Consider the following 7,611-nt stretch of genomic DNA (forward strand, 5'->3'; position numbering starts at 1 on the left):
ACTGACAAAGACTGTTTTTAGGAGGTTTACAGCAATGTTGTCACAAAATGACATACAAGATAATGATATATATTCCATAAACGAAGACTTCAATGACTTTGTACCAATCACTCAGATAATGAATGAAAATTTCATCTCTGATATTCCTCAAAATATAGAGAGTGAAAATGAAGAAATAATACCATGTGCTCCATTTGAACAACCAAAAGTTCAAGAAAAAACACCTATGGTTTCTTCTACACAAAAATCAAGGACACGATGGAGCATTTCAGACACCATAGTCCTCATTGAAGAAAAATGCAATGAGAAAGACACACTTTCAAATGGTGGGCCAATGAAGAAGGTTACATCAGCTAGTGAAAAGTGGAAAATTGTGGAGGAATACTATTCTCATAATGGAGTCTTTTAGACAAAAAATCAATGTCGAGACCGATGGGAGCATGTTTTGCCATACTACAAGAGAATAAGAGATTATGAGTTACATATTCCCTCTGGCCATGATAGTTATTGGATTATGATAAGCAAAGAAAGAGCATAAAAAAGACTTCCATCAAACTTTCCAAAGGAGCTAATGGATGCAATGGAGACAAATTTTGGGACTGATAGAGTTATTGATCCTAGAAATATTACTATTGATACATCTTACAACACTTATACATCCAGTGAAAAATACTCAATTCCAAATGAAAACTCTCTAGGGGATGAGTTCAATGCAATGAATGGAGCATGTCAAGGGTCAGTATACATAGACAATGAAAGTGAAAAGGGATACATAGGCAAAAAGTGAAAGGCAAATTTGAGAGCAACTGGCATGAAGGATACAATTCTTGAAAACAACAAACTAGTTGTTTCTACATTACAGGTTGCTGAAGAGGGCCACATGAAACATCATGAAAAAGATCATGCTCTAATGCAAAGGCAAGTAGAAAATGATAAAAAATTGATCAAGTTGGAAGAATAAAAGGTCAATGTGCAAATGAGCCTGGTTGCTACCCTTAATTCCATAGGTCAAGCAATGGTTAAGATTTTGGAATCATTTTCAAATGAAAAATGATTCATCTTACTTTTAGTATATATAGGTTTAATTTAGTATGACATTTAAATAAATTTTTTTTTGGCATTTGAAATAGACAAAGCTTATGAGTTTGAGATTTCTGAGCTCTTAACTAAACAAAATGATTTGGCTTAACCCTATGGTAAAATGGTTGTCACTTTACTAGCATGCATGTACTCATGTTTGAATGCAATAAACATGTTATGGTATGAGAGATTTTCGTATGACTCAAAATGTATCTTGTGGAATAAATAAATTAGATCCAACTTTTATCCGTCACTATTGTGATAAAGTGTTGCAACACATTATGCTCCATGATGTTTGATATAGAAGTGTATCCTTATTAGTTGTTTCTATCCCTTTGAATTTTCATATGCTATTAAGTTGTCATCACTTCCTTCCTTCCCTTGTACTATTGTTGTTTCATTATTGTAGGGATCTTGTTGATAGTTTTACCACTTGTCCATATAAATCAAATTTCTTATCTTTCAATTCAGAAATACTCTTTCAACTCTGGTTAATGTACCAGTCTTTGTTGGATTGGAGACCTACCTCATTTGATTTTCATGATGAAATGCCATGTCATACCTAGGATAGGGGTGCCCACAATCAATGCTTCATTACATTTCCATCTTCTTTTGTTATTCTCAACATTATCAAAAACATTTGAGGCTAGAAATTCCATTGTGATGAAACAATGAGAAGTTATAAAAGCTAACAATGATGTATTGTCTGATCTTTTACCATTTGATATTTTTCTTTGGGGTTTTGACTCTTCTTGAATGTCCATTGTAAGGATATGCTATTTATAATTGGTCTACTCACACGATAGACTTAGTAGTTTTCACCATGCTCTTGATGTCATTAATGTCACATATCCATTGGGAATGTCATTTCTATTTTGGAAAGTTTAAAGCAATATAATAAATATGGTTATAAAGGGCTTCTTCCTATATAAAAATTAAGTTTGCTATTAAATCTTGCTATCTAATTTATATATTGTATGTTAGTCTTTAGATGTTAAATCTGTCCTGCTATGCATAACTAAGAATTTATGTGTCCTAACTCACTCAATTGAAGGCCTAGAATTATCTAGAAAGATAGCTTAATGTATCAAATATAAAACAGCTTGATGAAGTTCTATACATTTTTAAATTGGAAAAGGGCAGAAGTTGTTGATTAGGACTTGGGATATTATTGCATGAGGTAGTGTACATTCAATATTTGTATGCATTAACTATTTAATTGGATCACATATTAAGAATCATATCATGAACTGAAATTTAAATAAGTTTTAAATAGGACAAGGGAAAATGCAGTTCCAAATAAGATCAGCCCAAACAATATCAAGAATTTATAAAGATTGGCATGTAATAAACATTAAATTGAGCCAATAAATGGAGACGGGTCTATTATAACATATGGCATTACTCACATAAGATTTTATATCCGATTAGATTAAGAAATAAAATATTAGTAGAACTAAACTTTAATTAGCTTCAAAACATACCTCATGAATCTATCCTAACAACATTTGAATGCTACTCAAAGAGTCTCGGGTCTATAAAATTTGATTGAAAATTATAAACAACAAAAATCAAATGTAGGTATACCTGAAATTATAATTTGATTGAAGCATAAGAGCCTACATCTAATTTGTGTGTCTCATATAATTATTGTAATAAGTGAATCATAGCAGCAATATCCATGAGAAATATGAACTATATTTATGGCAACAATAGCTTGTAATAATTCTTATCAGTTGATACAACAGATTCTTTATCTTTGTTAAAAAATTTGGTGTATATTATGTTGTTGTTATATTCATATTAGAATTGTATTCTTACCTTATTGTTTATGTAATTTTTTTCAAGTCTTAAAAACTTAATTTTTTTTGTGTTTCTTTTTTTTGGCAGGGTGGAGTTCAATACTACATTATGAATTCTAATTGTACCAAAAAAATGTAATTTCTTCTTGTTGTTGCATCAAATGTTATCCAGTTGGCAATACAAATTTGGAATGATAGTCAAATTTCAAAAAGTACACAAAACAATTGTAAGAAACGTAGAGTATATTTGTCTAAAAGAATACAATTGTCAAGCATGGAATCAGATGACATGGAAATAGTCCTTCATGCAACCAATTCTGAGCTAGAAGGTGAGATTATTGGGAATGATTTATTTGTTTCTCAGTGGGAAGGAAGAATTCAAGGTGAGTGGGATGTCAAGCTACACTCTTTACATTGGTGGAACCACTACATTTTTCAAGTTAGATGTGATGATGAATGTTTTTGCAACATTTTTAGGTTGCCTTATGCATTATTCAAAAACCTTTATGACAATTTGAATGATGACTTGAAGCAAGGTGTAATACCATATTCATTGGCTAGTTCCATAAAAAGTAGGGTGCTTTTAGTTGAGAAACAGGTTGGTATTGCAATTTTACGATTGTCATCAGAAATGACAATGGTTAACATTAGTGAACTATTTGGTTGTGGTAAGTCCACTGTTGTAAGAGTTGTGAATAAGTTCATAAACGTCTTTTATGCTTGATATAAAAATCATATCCAATGGCCTAGTAATCAGATGTCAATTGAGCATGTGAAAGAAGGTTTTTGTTGGAAACAAGAATTTCAAAATTGTTGTGGAGCAATAGATGTAACTCATATTCAATTTCATCTTCCACCTAATGAGTGTTGTTCTGATTGGTTTGATCGCGATCATAAGTATAGCATGTCATTATAGGCAATTGTTGATAGCAATATGTATTTCATGGATATTTTTACAAGATGGCCTGGCTCTATAAATGATTCTAGACTTCTACGAAACTTAGGTTTCTATAGAATGTGTGATGGTGGAGAGAGATTAAATGGGCATCCAATGTCAATTGGCTCATTGAATATGAGAGAGTATATTATTGGTGATGGAGGATATCCATTGTTGACATGGTTAATTACACCTTTTAGTGAATGTCTAACAACTAGTCAAAGAGAATTCAATTTCAAGTTGTCATCAACACGTATTGTGGTAGAACGTGCATTTGGCAAGCTAAAAAGGATATGGCAAATTTTGGAATAAAAAATGTGGCATCCAAATTTGGAAGTACTTCCAAGAACTATATATTGTTGTTGTGTATTGCATAATATGACATTAAATATGCAAGATGAATATGATACATGTGATGATGTCTTTGATGAGAGGGGAACAAATATGTGAACTAGTGAGTCAATTGATCCAGTTGCAACAATTGCTTGAGAAGCATTAATGACTTTTGTAAATGGTGATATGAATAATGTAAGCATGTAGAATTGTTTAGAAATGAGAGATAAATGGTAATTTGAATATGCTTTGTAAAAGTTTATATTATTTTTCTTGAACTTTGAATATTATAGGAATACCGGAACTTTCATATACAACATTCGAATCAATTTACATATAGCTTCCTTGAGTGATTTGATTTACATATACAACTCACCATTGTCATTGTTTAAAATCCAAAGTTCAAATAAAACACAATGCTTTTGACTTGTATTTATTGATAATCTCCATGGTTTCATTGGTTCTTGGATCTGTTGATAAGATAAAAGTGGTCCATTCTAAACCATGTAGCTTTATGTCATATTACAACTTTAATGTAATGTATTGTATTGCTTCTAAATGGGATTTGGACGACCTTCCATATTCTCTTTTCTCTGGCCCAATCTGGGCTACAATTTTTTTTTTTAGCAAATGTGAGTCTCGCTTGCATTTGCAGCATGTAACAATTTAATAAGGATCAAAATGAAAAAATTTATATGACTAGTATTCTTTTTGAATCGAATCCTTTAACCAGTCATGAAAGATGAAGTGTTGCCGCTGCTTTCAAGTTTCAAGGTCATGACCACCTGCATCAACATGAATGGATTGTATTATACACCGAGCTCAAGGTGTACATTTGTTGTATGGAATAACAGTGCACTTTGATCAAGATTGTTGTATATAACTAATATTCTGACTAAATTAATGATATTTAGTAAAGCTCTAAAGCTCTTTTTTGTATGTATGCACAACAGATCCTAGATGTCATACTTTATACATTTCAGGGTGTATTTGCCTCTACTTTTTCCTGAAATCTTCAGGGAGTTATCAGTAAAAGTTGCTCCGATAAATGTACAGATGATTTTCGGTGCCCTGTCAATGCCCTGCCGAAGCCTGCACTGAATGAAGAGCCTGCACCAGATTAGCTTGAACTCCCTACACTTTATTCTTATATCAGGTGCCCACCATTGATGCATCCTGTGCGCTATTCTAAAATCTTCTGCCGGGTTCAAATTCACTGTAATTTTTGCACAGTTATCATAAATAAATAAAAAATTAAATGGTTTTCATGGACCACCGGCTTCCTTGTTTGTAGGAGCTAATTGTTTAAAGTGGATTGACATTAAAAATTCATGAGACCGCTTCCGTTTAAAAGTTCCTAAAAATTCTCAGTGGCACTCGCTCTATTTTTAAGCAAGTGGGTGCCCATGGGACCTTACCCTTAGTGTGGTCCATGAGAATATCCACTTGCTAGTTTCTTCTTCTAATTAAAGTTTTGTAATGAAGGTTGATTTGTTTAAAGCCTATGATCATGTGGACTAGAGTTCCCTATTCAAAATCCTGGAAACTTTTGTTTTTGGAGATCTTTGCCTCCAACTTATTTCTCAGTTGGTTACTACTCCCACTTTGTTATTTAGGCCCTCTAGAGACCTTAGGCAAGGGGATCCTATTTCTCCTAGCTGAATATCAGATCTCCATCATTTGATATAACAAACTAATCAAAATTCTCTAAATGATGGATAAAACAACTATTAAAAGAAATCAGATCTGTTGATAGAACTTTAGTAAAATCATCTTGAAATGGATTCCAAGGAAAAATACCACTGCTAAAATCATCCATGGAAAATTTGGAAACAAGCTAGATAAACGTTTTCCCAGAAACTAAAAATAACCCTCTAAGGTAAAAAACAAGACAATATGCTTGAGAGTGCTCCAATTTTACAAAACTACAAATATCTTTTATCTGGTTTGACCTTCACATATTCTCATTATAAAATGGATCGTTTTTTCTCTCACCTTTCCAATGATATATAATACTTGATACCTCAGATAAAACTGATGCCTTGGTCGTGTGTTTGAAGTTTCATACTTTTGATAATGAGCAGGATTTGAAATATTTGAAAATACCTCTCTTTATGATAAGGTTCAAACTTTATACAAAAATAAATCTCATAAAAAAGGTACAAGGATTTTGGAGGCAACATTTAATTATAATAAATGGAGACATTTGAATATTTTAATTCACCTTCAAATCCACAGTCAAACTTAGGTCAACTACATGTATGTGCCACTTGTCAACATCTAATTTTCTCATTAAACTACATCATTTGCTATTTATGCCACTTGTCTGCCCTGTCATCATCATATGGGACCCACATGCCACATGACAAATTATCATGGCTTCTCAACCCTTAATGATAACCTTAACCAAACTGTAGAGATGTCGTGACTAACACTAGTTTTTAGTCATGACATCATCATGCGAGACCCACATGCCACATGTCAAGTTTTTGCAGCTTTTCAACCCTTAAAGTTAACCTTAATCAAACTACAAAGATATTGTCATAAGTCACCACATCTCAGCTACTAACTACTAACTATCAGTTTTAGTACAGATCTCATGACTTAGCCATTTTTGCCTCTTCACAACATAATTCTCTGACTATAGACTCAACTTGGAGATGTTGGGAGTTCCTAGGAAACTATGCCATGTGTCAAACTTAGGTCAACTAACCATATGTGCCACTTGTCAACATCTAATTTGCTCATGAAATTACATCATTTTCTATTTATGCCACCTATCTATCCTATCATCATCATGTGGGACCCATGTGCCACATGTCAAATTTTCATGGCTTCTCAACCCTTAACATTAACATTAATCAAATGTAGAGATGTCATAGCTAACAATTTGTGGTTATTCATGACATCATTATGCAGGACCTACATGCCACATGTCAAATTTTTGTGGGTTCTCAACCCTTAACATTAACCTTAATCAAACTACAAAGATGTCGTGACTAACCACTAGTGGTTAGTTGCGACATCTTAGTTGCTAACTGCTAACTATTAGATTGAGTAGAGATCTTGTGATGTAGCCATTTTTGCATCTTCACAACATAATTCTCTAACTACAAACTCAACCTAGAGATGTTGTGATTGCTTGAGAAATTGTGCCATGTGTGCATCTATGGTTGGTCGTCTAGATTCCACGTCACTTCTCGATTGTCAAATTGGTTGGTGAAAATCTATCCTTAATACACCACCTAATCCTATCCTCTATATGCCTCCTTTGATGTGTCCATGTCAAATTTTCATGGCTTCGCAACCCTTAGCATTAACCTTAATCAAATGTAGAGATGTCATGACTGTCCACTAGTGGTTAGTCATGACCAACGTGCCACATGTCAAATTTTCATGGCTTGTCAACCCTTAGTTAACCTTAATCAAACTATAGAGACATTGTGACTAACCACTAGT

The sequence above is a fragment of the Cupressus sempervirens genome, chromosome 9 (genome assembly GCF_028749045.1).
Source record: "Cupressus sempervirens isolate cs-2001-9-10 chromosome 9, ASM2874904v1, whole genome shotgun sequence".
NCBI lineage: Eukaryota > Viridiplantae > Streptophyta > Pinopsida > Cupressales > Cupressaceae > Cupressus > Cupressus sempervirens.